This window comes from Carettochelys insculpta, chromosome 1 (genome assembly GCF_033958435.1).
Source record: "Carettochelys insculpta isolate YL-2023 chromosome 1, ASM3395843v1, whole genome shotgun sequence".
Lineage (NCBI taxonomy): Eukaryota > Metazoa > Chordata > Testudines > Carettochelyidae > Carettochelys > Carettochelys insculpta.
Genome location: NC_134137.1, coordinates 66,037,923 through 66,050,218, shown reverse-complemented (window position 1 = coordinate 66,050,218; position 12,296 = coordinate 66,037,923). Strand labels below are relative to the sequence as shown.

The following is a 12,296-nucleotide window of genomic DNA, read 5'->3' as shown; positions in this document are numbered from 1 at the left end:
CAGGCACAGCTGCAGACAGGGTCACACGGCGGACTCAACAGCAAGCCGCTCCCTTAAAGGGCCCCTCCCAGACACACTTGCACTAAACAACACAAGATCCACAGAGCCGACAACTGGTTGCAGACCCTGTGCATGCAGCATGGATCCCCAGCTGCAGCAGCAGCAGCCACAAGCCCTGGGCTAAGGGCTGCTGCACACGGTGACCATAGAGCCCCGCAGGGGCTGGAGAGAGAGTGTCTCTCAACCCCTCAGCTGATGGCTGCCATGGCGGACCCCGCTATTTCGATGTTGCGGGACGCGCAACGACTACACGGTCCCTACTTTGATGTTGAACGTCGAAGTAGGGCGCTATTCCCATCCCCTCATGGGGTTAGCGGCTTCGACATCTCACCGCCTAACGTCGATGTTAACATCGAAATAGCGCCCAACACGTGTAGCTGTGACGGGTGCTATTTCGAAGTTAGTGCCGCTACTTCGAAGTAGCGTGCACTTGTAGACACGGCTCTAGAGGGAGTGGCTTGATCCCACAAGTCTCCCTCATATGTGACCCTGCAGATGGCAATGTAAATGCACTTTGGCAAATAAATACAGCTCACGTGAACACAGGCCAGCAGAATTGGACTTTCAGTGTGAAGACAATTTATATGGACAACCTCCCAGGACACAGGGCATTTAGGCTCTAGGCCACAAAAGGTCTGTGGTTTCTCCAGAACTGCCCGTGACTGTTATTCATTAACATACATCAGAATTTGCTGGCGATCACAAGTCCTGTGAGCAGGAACTGCTTCCCAGCAGCTGAGCAAACTGGGTTGTGTAACACCAATCCAGCTCAGGGTCTGGCAACTAGAGTGTAACACAATAGGGCCGGGAGCTTGGCTGCTGCTTAATTTGATTTAAGCTATATTTTGGTTCTCCAGTAAATGGGACAACAATACGAATGCAACAGCATGAATAATAAAAACCAAATCATTTAGCTTTCAAAATTATACGAAGAGGGAAAAGGGGGATTTTACAGCATTCCGGAGCTTTCTTTTCCTGCCATCCTCTTCTTTAATTCTACAGACAAATTCTGGCCAGTAATGAAACTAAGCATGCAAGCTGCTGGTTCACATTCACAGTTCCACCAGAACTCAGAAGACTTAATCAAGTTCCCAGCACAGCCCCATACTTGGACACCCATCCACCATCTCACGTACTGCAATAAATGAAAAGATCCCCATAAGCATTGCATTGGGCCCTAAGCACATATGCAAACAAAAACCCGCCTCAGTGTACCATCAAAAAGCGCACAAGCTTAATGGAGTTACTAGCTTTTGTTGCTGACATTATAAGCTGTAATTGAAACCACGTGTGTCTCGAAGATGCCACACTAGCTGCAGCATATCAGTGCATGTTTATGTTCTGTTCTTTTTTAACTAGAGCAGAAGAGATGTTGAACAAGAAACTGTGGTGCAGTCCTGCCCCCTCCCCAGTGGATTTCCCATTGAGCAATGGGAGCATCGAGCCTTTGGGCAGTCAAAACTAACTGGGCTATTGGCATGTTGCCCATTGGGAGCCAGATTCTGTGTTGCTCAGATACCAGAGGGGATGCAAAAAATTTCCCTTCATGCAACTGCTGCTCAATGGCAGCAATCCGTACGCTGGCACCACTTCCACTTGTCCTGGGAAGCAAGGCTGCTGGGAGGGATGGGTTAGAGTAGAGCCCTGCCTTCCTCTTCTGTCATGACCCATGCAGCAGGGTCAAGATGGCAAGGGGAGCGTTCAATGCCAGGCTAATGACCCAAGTGAAATACATATGGCACCAAGGGAGCAGCACTCGTGAATGTGTGTCTTCCTGTATCACAACCCTCCCATTTCTCCTCCTGGTGGGTGTGCTCTAGAGCTGGTGGCACAAACAGTCAAGCCCTTTGTTGTTAGTATAAGCACAAAGGGCAGTATCCTGCTCCCCCATCCATGTGTGAGCTGTCAGTGGGGCTCCTTGCAGGATGGAGGCGTTGCAGGCTCAGGTCGCTCATTTCTGAAGTGGTCCCATTTGCACTGTTCGACTGTTGTTCTTTGTACAGCCCCGCAATCAGGAAACAATCAATAGAAGGCAATAAGCAATGTCAGGTTTCATTACCACCCCACAGTCCAAGAAAAAAGCAAGGCTCAAACAGCCACATTCTCACAGTTTTTGGCTTTCATCTGTTGTATGATCGAGCAGCATTTCAAATGTCACCACTTTCTCCAGCAGATCAGGGAGCTGGGCTGCAAGTAGAAGGAATAAAGTATTTTGTTTATTCGGGAAAAGATAACCATCGTGCAGCTAGGCTGGATTTGAAAGCCTGGCATATCATTAGGGAAACTGACTTCAGTTTATGGAGGAAAAAAAAAAAGACATTTCAAACCCAAAATGTTCCAAGATTTCTCATTCGTGAGTTTAACTTTTGCCAGTGGTGCTTAAACCATTTCCATTAACATTCCTCATTCAGGCCTGTAAGTGGAGAAAGCAAATAAACACGAGGCTAGAGCCTGATGGGTTAGTCTGCGAGGCCGCACTTGATTTTTAAAGTGCTGTCAGCCGGTCAAGAGGTGTCAGCCACACTGCAGATAATAGCAGGGCTGGATTCTTTGGATATGTCTCCACAAAGCCCAGGGGAGGGGTAACAAAGATGGCTTTAGGCCACCTTTGTGCTATTCAGGCGGACGTCCCTTCCCTCTTCCACTCAAGTCCCAGCAACCTCAGGAGCTGTTCTAACTTGAGGCTGCCCTTCCATTGCCTGCAGGCTAAAATCTTTGGGGCCAACTACCATGCTACTCATTTTCCCATCTGCAGCACCCCTCTTTCTGCCAGTGTTGGTGGGACAATGGGAACACAGGGCTACTAACATTAGCTCTGCGCTGCAGCAATTTTCACCCCCTCCTCAGGGCACACTTATAGCCTCTCTGTGGTGCAAGTGTAACTGCCCAGAGGTGGGCTTGAACCTAGCACCTCTGGAGCTTAGTGCCTGAGCCTCCAGAGCTGAGCTAAAAGCCAGGTGTCTCGCCACTAGCATCATAGAGGAGACTCCTTCTTTTCTCTTTGTAAGTGGGCTTGCTGCCACTACATGGGACAGCAGTCCATACCTGTGAGTGTGTTGGTTACACAAGCATGGCATGTGGTTTGCTGCAGCATCGGACCTGTGGCTTCTCACAGGAGCAGATAGGGAACTGCACTCTGGGCTTGGGTGGGGAGGGAGGGAGGGAGGGAGAAATATCCATTTTTGCAAGATGCCATTAGATCTCCTCTGCAAGATTGTGCCTCAGGACCCTGAGCCATGCAGTGCAGCATGTTTCTGCAACACTTCAGTGTTTAGTCAATGCTTCCTCTCCTGTACGTTGACCAGAAATGTGCTGCCAATATTCGAATCTTAGGCTTCTGCAGAAATCTCCCTCTTATCATGCAATAAAATGCCTTCTGCTTTGCTCAGGGCTGCAAGGAGATATCCCACTGTGGAGTGTGCATGACAAATCTCTTGCTGTGCTCATCCTTGCTTTAGCACCTCAAGTTCAGTTCCCACAGTAGTCATCATCCAGCAAAGAAGTGTAAGGAAATGAGGGAAGTTATTCATTTGCGGTTTTTTCCCCTCATCACCAGACACATGACAAATGAGAAGTAGCCATATTAGTCTGTATCTTAACAACACAAAAGAGCAGTCACGTAGCACTTTGAAGACTAACAAAATACGTTATTAGGTGATGAGCTTTCGTGGGACAGACCCACTTCTTCAGATCTGGAGATAGTTTGCCAAGTGTGATTGCCTCATTTGTGTATGCACTAACTTACATCAAGTGCATTTCCTGGAAACATTTGTGCTTTGTCCCTGAATGGCTGGGCTGAGCCTACATGTATAGCTTAGCAAAGTCTGTGGCTTGAAGCATTTGAATTGTGGGGAGGAAGTGTGGAGAGAGAAGGGGAAGGAGAGACAGAGCAGGGTGAGAGCAGAAGGAAGTGAAAGTGATTAGCTTGTAAGCAGCTTGTGAAATTTCTGGAAGATACCTGCCTGTGGAGCAATCTTGTGAACCAGTGGTTCCAATCTAGGGTCCATGGGAAAAAAAAAGAAAGAAAAATCATAGAAAAAGTTTTAAATAAATTACAGCAATTAAACAACACCAGGGATCTCACTAGTAGTAAGCTTCTTCCACTCCTACATCTTGGAGCACAGGCTTTGACAATCATTTAGATTTCACTAGGGAATCTAATGAGATTCTCACTAGGGAGGCATCTCACTAGGTAAACCAAAAGTTTATTATTAGTTGTGGTAATTTGTTGTGATGAGACGTGCAATCAAACTGATGAGACTTCCGAAATGAGAATACATCATTTTAAATGTCAATTATTTATGTTGCCTTTTTCATTAAATTAAGCGTACATAGCTGCTAGAATTGGGTTTGATGTGAGTCTGTGAATGGTCGGAGGGGTGGGGGTGACTGATGGTCGGCATTAATGACAAGATTGTGAACCACTTTTCTAGGCCATCCTAAAACTGCTTTTCAGAAAAATTTACATGCACCTCATCAGTACGCAGAGCAGGAACAAATTGCCTGGGAAGCAGAGAAATCACCCCAACCCATCTTTCAGTGCAGCTGTAAAATTTTAGCCAAAGTCTCCCAGGACTGATAAACAGCACCCTTTCACCACAACCCTACTGCTGGCCTGTCGGGAGCCTGATTAGGTTGTCCAAGGAGAGAGGTTTACTGCACAAAGCCAGTCTTCACCTGAGACCTCTGACAGGAGCTAGAAGGAAAAAACTGAGTGATCAAGGTTACACAGAACCGCTTAAAGAAATAAAAATACGGTGAGGGGAATAAGAGGAGAGGATGTGCCAGGTGTGCTCTAGCTTAGAAATGAGTTGTCTAGCAACCAAAAGTGAAACTGGTTACCAACTGGTTACCATGGTTTTCCTTGCCACAGGCAAACAAACAGCACTGTACACACACTTTTTAAGCTCACTCCAAGTCCTTGCTGTATTGAATTTTTATCTGTGGACACCTTTATCTCATCTTCACGACGTGCATAAACCTGAATGCAAACGAGGCCTGACTAGCTAATGATGAATCACAGCTCTGCATCAATACCCCAATTGTATATCACAAACATACTTGTGGAAGCAGGACTTTGAAAGCTTTGTAAACGAATGTGTCTTTAGTATGTGTCCCATCACAGGAAAGATCAGGTCAACAATAGCATTCAGGTATGTGTTACTCAGAGAGTACTGCTGGACCCTATTTACATTTCTCCAGTAACCAGGTAATACCAGACCATACCTACAATCTGATCCCATGTTACATGCACAGAGATACAGAAGCGAAATTAGTAGCAGACAACTCAGACAACTGCCTCTGCTCTGTGGGTTGGAGGCACCAGGCTGGGGAGCTGTTTTTGTTATTCATGATGAAAGAGAAAATAGAATGTTTTAGTAAAATGTTTTTGCACTGAACTGGGGCTCTTGAGCTCTGGCTAAAATTCCTGGCTGTCCCATAGACTTCCTTTGTGACCATGGTCAAGTAACTCAGGCCTTATTTTTAAAAGTATGGAAGCTTTGTTCCATTTAGCACTGCAGTGCCTGATCGGCTTGGGAGCTTAAGGGCTCATCTACGTGGGAAGCTGGTATGCATAAACATAGGCAAATGAAAATGCAGTGTACTGGATACTCTGCACTAGCTCTTCAGGGGGACACCCTTGGGCAATTCAGCATAATGCACTTTAACACACCGGTACAGTTACAGTGGGACAGCCAGCCCTTCAGTGTGGGCGCAGTCGTAGGAGTACAAAGGGGCTTAAGCTGTTATAGTTATCCCTGTATAGGAAGGGGAATAAGATCTACTGGTATAAATGTTCCTTTAATATTGACACAACAGCATCCACACTAGAGCTGTGTCTATCCTACAAAAATAGCTTTGAAGTTGAGCACCAACACACACCCTACTTTGAAGTTAAACTTCAAAGTAGGGCACTACTCCATTCCCAGGAATAGAGTAAGGACTTCAAAGCTGGGCTCCCTACTTCAAAGTAAGGGTAAATGTGTGTAGACTCTGTGGTGGCTACTTCAATGTAGCACCTAACTTTGAAGCTAACTTTGAAGTTAGTTTGTAGTGTAGACACACCCTGGGAGTCATAATTGTATAACTATGGGGGACTGTCCTTTAAGCAGCAATGGCATGAGCCACATGGACCTCTGAGCAAAGTTACATCAAGGCTCACGTTGTACAGTGCTCATCATTGAAAGCTCAGATAATGACTACAGAAGAACCCTATTAGACTTCTGGGCATCGAGCAGCTACTGTACTATTTGTCTGCCTGTGACACCTTTAGAGGGAGGGATCTCTCTTACTATTAATATGTACAGAACCTAGCTCCCGAGAGCCCCGATCTCAGCTGGGGCCTCTCAGTGCTACTGCAATTCAACACTACTACTATTACTAAGTTGACACATGCACTTTGCACCCCTCCCTGCCACCTCCAGGGGCAGGAATTGCAGGGGGGTGCAATGGTCATGTGCCCCTGCCCCACCCCCGCCCTGCTCCTGCTCCGCCCAAGTCCCACCCCTTCTCCACCTATGCCCCATCTCTTCCCACAGAACAGCCACACTGCTTCTGGTGAGGGCAGGGCAGTCCCCTCCCTCCCCTGGAGCAGCATGGCCTGAGAGTAGAGAAAGCTAGGAAGCTCACACAGCTCTCAGGCTCTGCCACTTGCGGGGAGAGGTGGAATTGCCCCCCTGCACTCATCAGAAGTAGTGCTGTGCTGACAGTGAGTGCAGGAGGGCGAAGCATGTGGTCCCCTGTATGCCCCCCACCCATCACCTCTGAGTGTATGCCGTGTGACATGGATGGCACTGAAACCTTAGTGTAACACAGAAGGATCATGTCACAAGCTGGAGATACAGGATGTTTGAATAGCGGTCAGCATCTTCTCCACATCACGAGAAGGAACACACTAAGGCTGCAACTACACTGCAAGGTAAATTCAAATTTAAGGCAGTTAGCTCAATATTACCACACGACTGTCTTCACTGTAAATACCATTAGCTCATTTTAGGGAGCACTAATGTCAATATCACAATATCATCAGCAGCTGCTGGGTGTAGTCCCATTAAAGGCCAGTGTGGAAGTGCCATGTCTTAAAAATCGAATTTATTAGCTTCCAGAGGCATCCCATATGTCACCCACAATGCCCCTCGCTGCTCCTCTGTGGACGCTGCTCTCCAGGTGTGCAGGAGTTAGGTAACAGGAAGACTGTGAATTTCAAATCGGAACCAGGAAGCCTGTGGCTGTGGGCTCATGTTTGTATGAGAGCCTGAGAAATGTCTTTCTGTCTTTGCTATTAGTGGTGTGAGCACATCTATCCATTACAAACAGCCCCAGCATGGAGTTCGTGGTTCTGTCTCTACACTTGGCATTTTTTTCTGTGCTGCCTGGCACTAGCCGCTGCCCCACCATACCACGTGGCAACAAGGCTGTTGTGAGGGGTGATGCTTGTATAAGAGGCCAAGAAGCTTCTTAGTGGTTTACATATGTGTGTACCACCCTCCCTTCCCCACAGACACCATGCGGTCGAGGTCTTTCCCGTGCTCAGCCACATCATGTGGGTAGCCCCCGATCCCATAACTGTTGTTCAGTGCTGACCATGCTGCTGGTGGCTAAGATATCTGGGGGAACTACTTCAACTGGCCCCCCACCAAAAATATTTTCAGGGCCTTTCTGACACCGCGTAGAAGTCTCCCGCGGTGGCTAAGATACTCGGGGGCTTGCTGCCACCAAGGAGGAAGTTGTCCTCGGTGGCTAAGTTATTCTGGGTGGGGTGAAGGGAGGACTACTTCAACATTTCAACGGGCTCTGCAGCCACAGACCGCAGTCCCCCTGGCCAAAAATATTTTCGGGGGCTTTCTGCCCATGGCAGACACCTGCTGCTTTGATATTTGTTATAAAACCTTTTTCCTGACATTTCCTATCTCTCTTCATGCTTTGACTCCCCGAAAAACACAGGTTGGAGGCCCAGCTGAGATTCCTGTTTCCGTTGTAAGTTCAGCGTATGAAGTTTTACTGCCACGTTTCACTCCCGTGCCGGAAATGTCTGTGTAGTGAAGAGGGAAGACCAAAATATTTTTTCCTAAACTTTCCAAATACCTTCCCCTCAGCAGCTCTCTTGTTCCAAAAAATTTATTATTAACTCTTTCTTCAAGCTTTTCAGGGTCCCTGTGTTATTTTCAGGGATTGGATGCAATCATGGGAGGGGGGACAATCAGTGGATGGCCAGTTGAGAATTCAGTTACAGAAGAAAGAGGTGTCTGTTAACTTTGCCATCTCTGTCAATGAGCTACTTTTCCTTCCTTCCAACTGGAAAAATGGACATTTGCTTCACACGGGAGGGGAATGAGGACAATGTTATGTGGGCAGATGATGTCAAAGACCAGCAAGCATATCCAGAATGCTACAGGGATGAGGGAACTGTGTGATAGGTTCCCCCAATTCACTACTTGCAATCCATGGGAAAATAATGGAGGGAATCCTCAAGGAATCCGTTTTGGAGCACTTGGAAGAGGGGAGAGTGATCAAAAGTAGTCAACATGGATTCACCAGGGGCAAGTCCTGCCTGACCAATCTGATTAGCTTCTATGATGAGGTAACAAGCTCTGTGGACATGGGGAAGTCAGTGGATGTGATATACCTTGATTTCAGCAAGGTTTTTGATACGGTCTCCTACAACATTCTTGTCCATAAGTTAAGGAAATATGGATTGGATCCTTGGACTGTAAGATGGATAGAAAGCTGGCTTGATGGTCAGGCCTGACGGGTAGTGGTCAATGTCTCAATATCTGGATGGCGGTCTGTTTCAAGTGGAGTGCCGCAAGGCTCGGTTCTGGGGCCAGTGTTATTCAACATCTCTATTAATGACCTGGATGAGGGACTGGATTGCACCCTCAGCAAGTTTGCGGATGACACAAAACTAGGGGAAGAGGTAGATACGTTGGAGGGTAGAGAGAGAATCCAGAGGACCTGGATAAATTGGAGGACTGAGACAAACGAAATCTGATGTGGTTCAATAAGGAGAAGTGTAGAGTCCTGCACCTGGGGTGGAAGAATCCCAAGCATTGTTACAGGCTGGGGACCAACTGGCTCAGCAGCAGTATGATGGAAGGGGACCTAGGCGTTACGGTGGATCAAAGGCTGGATATGAGTAAACAGTGTGCCCTTGTAGCCAAGAAGGCTAATGGCATACTAGGGTGCATTAGGAGGAGCATTTCTAGCAGATTTAGAGAAGTAGTTATTCCTCTTTTTTCGGCACTGGTGAGGCCACATCTGGAATATTGTGTCCAGTTTTGGGCCCCCCAGTATAAAAAGGATGTGGATTTGCTGGAGCAGGTTCAGCGAAGGGCAACAAAGATGATTAAGGGTGTGGAGCACAAGACATATGAGGATAGGCTGAGGGATTTGGGCTTGTTTAGTTTACAAAAGAGAAGATTTAGGGGTGATTTAATAGCAGCCTTCAACTTCCTGAAGGGGAGCTCTAAGAAGGAGGGTGAGAAACTGTTCTCAGTGGTGTCAGATGGCAGAACAAGGAGTAATGGTCTGAAGTTGAAGAGGGAGAGGTGTAGATTAGATATTAGGAAAAACTACTTCATCAGGAGGGTGGTGAAGCATTGGAATGCGTTGCCTAGAGAGGTGGTGGATTCTCCACCCCTTGAAGTTTTTAAGTCCCAGCTGGACAAGGTCCTGGGTGGAATGACTTAGTGGGGGTTGATCCTGCTTGAAGCAGGGGGCTGGACTAGACAACCTCCTGAGGTCCCTTCCAGCCCTGTGATTCTGTGATACTGTGTAGTACCCAGAGGCACTGAGACCTCATCTGGGGTGAGTGAAGGCTCTGCTCTACAGCCTTGGCTCAGAGCCAGCTAGCCTTTAGCTCACGTGGTAGAGTGCAGGGTTTTAGACCCTATGCTCACAGGTTCTGTGAGCAACCCAGGTCTGTCAGTGTTACACCTGCAATAGTCAATGCTTGCTAATTGAGGGTGGCAGCAATCAGCTGACTTTGTGAGGAGCATGTGGGGAGGTGAGGATAGCCAAAATCAACTTTATAAATTCCAGAGTTACAAAAATCAATATTAATAAAGTCAATTTTATCTTGTAGTTTTGGTGCAGCCTAAGAACGGGAGCACCTGGGAAGCCAAGGGAAGAGCCAATGACAGTCTATGTTACAGTCGGGGATTTGCTAATGCTGCCATGTGTGACACTAGCCAGCTCTGCCTGCTCTGTGACTCCTACCAGAGGAGTGTTATCTGCAGCCACTGGCATCCACCAGGTCCACCAGCCACTACTGAGGTGGCTGGCACAGAATGAGGGGAAGAGGAGACACGCTTTGCAGCTGATGAAGTGTCTCTGGCGAGCGTGCTCCTTGCAGCTCATAGATACTTATGTATTCCTCGAGCCCTGTACTCTGGAGTTGGAGTAAACATGAGAGACATGTTTACAGCGGGTCAGGTTTACTACCCTGCTCCCACCTAAATGGTTGTATGTGAAAAAACTGGGCCTTTGATAAACAGTTTATGTGGTTTATTGCTGAGATCAACTTCAAGGCAATCTGTGCAGCTCTACTGAGGAACACAAGACATCCCCCTCCTTCTGCACATGAACACCCTGGTTTCACATTTCACACAGCCAGGGAGATTCAATTTTATTTACACCCATGTAAAGCCAGAGTAAATCCATCAAAACCATTAGAACCCAGCCCCCAGGGAAGCAGAAATGCAGCACAGAGTACTGCCCACAAAACCACAAGTACATCAGGTTGCAGGCATAGTTTTTCAATATGTTCCGTTTTCTCATTAACTGACTAATCCAGAGACACCTGGGAGTCTGTCTTTGGTGGGGTGGTGGGGCTGGATCAGGCCCTAGCAGTGTGGTACGAGGCTGCATAACACTACAAACAAACAGTAAAAAGGTGTCTCTTTTTTAAAAAAGGTTCAGTAATGTTAATGGTCTGAAAAACGTGTTTGCTTTTCTCGTGATATGAAATAAATCATGTTGATGTATGTGAGCAACTGATACTCAGTGTGGTTCAAATGCAGAAGTTCACACTCAAAGCGAAAGGTCAAGAGTTGAAGGTCTTACTCCTTGTTTCACAGCAGCAATAAACATCAGCAAATAGCCACTCAGCAAGCAGGGACTCTGATGACAAGCGCACTCAGGCAGAATCTGCTTGTTCCTGTCACCGAGCTTTGCAGCGCTCACTGGCAAGCTGAACCATCAGCTTTGATCTGCTTTGCAGTATCTTCATTTTTGCCAGAGCTTAACTCACCTCATTGTCATACCCCCAGGTAAAGCCTTTTGAACTCTGCTGTGGTGTGCAACAAAAGAGAAGTGTTTCCCCTATCAGTCCAAGGAACCACTTAGCACAAAGCCGGAAGGCCAAAGCTGCCAAGACCTTCCCATTGGGATTGACTTGCTAATTATTGACTTCAATTTCATGCTCCATTTGTATTAATGTGACTTCTAAAGGAAGAGTTCCATGCTGTATTTCAGCAGAAAATTCCAATTCACATTCATCAGCTCTTTAGATTTTATTCACCAGGAGAGGAGAGACTTAATTCACAATCAGGGAGCTGCCAGGCAGAATGGCTCACTCCCTCCTCTCTTCACCACCAAGATTTTAGTGACAACTGTGATCAGGGGAAATGTGCCACACAGGCAATGAAGGGATTAATGAAGGCCTGAGAGGCCAAGTGTGTGGCCTGACTTCGCACCTCAGGGGAGAACCATTCTTAATTGGAGAAGAAGCCCAGTTAGGGCAGGGCCAAGTGGTGATTATGAAAGGAGAAAGGTTAAAGAAGAAGGGGTCTGCAAGGAAAAATCTTGCCTTCAGTTTCTAGGATTAGAGACTGGGGGAAGAATAAATCCTGCAATCCTCATCTGAGCAGGGGAGGGTGGTAGCAAGAAGCCAGGAGGGACATAAAAGAGCCACGAGAGTGGAGCAGGCTCTGCTGGGATGCCCTGACAAGAAGAGGAAGTGAAATTTCCAGAGAGACAGCCCTGAGAAACCTCTAATTGAGAGGGAGGTCCAGTGAAGTGGGTTTTGTTTATGTATTTTGGCACATGATTCTGTTGGGGGATTCCAGAGGGGGGTCCTGAGAGCTTTAGCCTTGACCAAAGGGTGAACCTGGAGAGTTTGTCAGGAAGAAGGACTAATAGAGGCTGGATAAGGAGCAGCTCAGTGAAACAGTACGGGAAACAGACTGAGCAGAACTTGACTGCTAATTATAGGCTCCCAGGGTTGGAACCCGGAG

General features: G+C 47.2%; 1 long non-coding RNA gene across 1 annotated transcript in view; it reads right to left on the bottom strand.

Annotated features, from left to right (window-relative positions):
* Nucleotides 1–12,296, bottom strand: part of LOC142005154 (uncharacterized) — a 47,422-nt gene that overhangs the window by 16,499 nt on the left and 18,627 nt on the right. The window contains exon 2 of the long non-coding RNA XR_012643086.1: nucleotides 2,169–2,247. This is a non-coding gene — a long non-coding RNA (uncharacterized LOC142005154). The remainder of the gene's footprint in view (nucleotides 1–2,168; nucleotides 2,248–12,296) is intronic.